Consider the following 1927-nt stretch of genomic DNA (forward strand, 5'->3'; position numbering starts at 1 on the left):
GATCGGGTTTTTGGAACCTCCAACAGGATGGAGGCTAAGTATTGTCTCCTGGGATTAGTTGAAGGAGTTGGAAACCCGGGAAGCAGCCAGATGGCAGTTCTGAGATGCCTATTTCAGGCAAGGGAACTGATTGCCCGACCCTGCTTAGCCTCCAATGTTGGCAATGACTTTTTTTTTTCGCTTGTTTCCCAAGAGGACCATGTTGGCGTTTGTCAAGATGGTTGCCTGAAGAGATTGCCTACGGCCCCATCACCTTGAAAGTGCCCCATCTTGTCTAATCTCGGAGGCTAAGCATTGTCGGGCCTGATTAGTATCTTGATTGGGAGATCGCCTGGGAATATAGGATGCCGTAGGCTTCTTTTTATGTTGTTGGCTTTGACCTGTTTTTTTTAGCTTGTTTCCCAAGGTGACCATCTTGGCCTTTGTCAAGAGGCTTCAGAGTGCCCAAAGAGAGTGCCTACGGCCAAATCACCCTGAAAGTGCCCGATCTTGTCTGATCTCGGAGGCTAAGCAGCGATGGGCCTGGTTAGTACCTGGATGGGAGACAGCCTGGGAATACCAGGTGCCATAGGCTTCTAATTAGGTTGTCGGCATTGACCTGGTTTTTTTCCCTTGTTTGCCAAAGAAATTGCCAAAGAAATTGCCTATGGGCACAATACCCTGAAAGCGCCCAATCTCATCTGGTCTCAGAGGCTAAGCAGGGTTGGGCCTGGTTTTTACCTGGATGGGAGACCACCTGGGTTTTCCAGATGCCGCAGGCTTCTTTTTATGTTGTTGGTGTTGACCTGTTTTTTTCGCTTGTTTCCAAAAGTGATCATCTTGGCATTTGTCAAGAGGGTTGAGAGTGCCTAAAGAGATCGTTTACAGCCGCATCACCCTGAAAGCACCCTATCTCTTCTGATCTCGGAGGCTAAGAAGGGTTGGGCCTAGTTAGTACTTGAATGGGAGACGGCCTTGGAATACCAGGTGCCGTATTCTTCTTTTTTTTTGTAATTCTTTTATTTAATGCGGAAGAAATAACAGGCACATGGACAACAATAATAAAACATACAGAATTTCAAACATACAGCTTACAGTATCGCTCAGGTGGGATATACATAGAGACCACCCCCAATACAGACTTGTATTCTTCTTTTTATGTTGTTGGCGTTGACCTGTTTTTTTTCGCTTGTTTCCCAGGTTGACTATCTTGGCATTTTTCAAGAGGGATGAGAGTGCCCAAAGAGATTGCCTATGGGCACATCACCCTGAAAGCGCCCAATCTTCTCTGATCTCAGAGGCTAGAAAGGGTCGTGCCTTGTTAATACCTGGATGGGAGACCGCCTGGGAATACTAGGTGCTGTAGACTTCTTCTTATGTTGTTGGAGTTGACTTGTTTTTTTTGTTTGTTTCCCAAGGTGACCATCTTGGCGTTTGTCAAGAGGTTTGAGCGTGCCTTTAAAAAATCTACTATGGCTGCATCACCCTGAAAGAGCTCATTCTCATTTGATCTCAGAGGCTAAGCAGGGTTGGGACCTGGTTAGTACCTGGATGGGAGACCGCCTGGGATTTCTCGATGCCATAGGCTTTTTTTTTAAGTTGTTGGCATTGACTTATTTTTTTTTGCTTGTTTCCCAAGGTGATCTTCTTGGTGTTTGTCAAGACGGTTGAGAGTGCCTGAAGAGCTCGCCTTTGGCCACATAACCCTGAAAGAACAAGATCTTGTCTGATCTCAGAGACTAAACAGGGTCGGCCTTGTAAATACCTGGATGGGAGACCGCCTGGGAATACTAGGTGCTGTAGACTTCTTCTTATGTTGTTGGAGTTGACTTGTTTTTTTTGTTTGTTTCCCAAGGCAACCATCTTGGCGTTTGTCAAGAGGTTTGAGCGTGCCTGAAAAAATCGACTATGGCTGCATCACCCTGAAATAGCTCATTCTCATTTGATC

The 1927-nt window shown here is 46.0% G+C and overlaps 1 pseudogene; it reads left to right on the top strand.

Moving 5' to 3' along the window:
- The first annotated feature begins 455 nt into the window (after window positions 1-455).
- On the top strand, window positions 456-574 carry LOC143937369 (5S ribosomal RNA; annotated as a pseudogene).
- Window positions 575-1927: the final 1353 nt, after the last annotated feature.

This window comes from Lithobates pipiens, unplaced genomic scaffold (assembly GCF_037356315.1).
Source record: "Lithobates pipiens isolate NorthernLeopardFrog02 unplaced genomic scaffold, aLitPip1_a1.2 Scaffold_28, whole genome shotgun sequence".
Classification (NCBI taxonomy): Eukaryota; Metazoa; Chordata; class Amphibia; order Anura; family Ranidae; genus Lithobates; species Lithobates pipiens.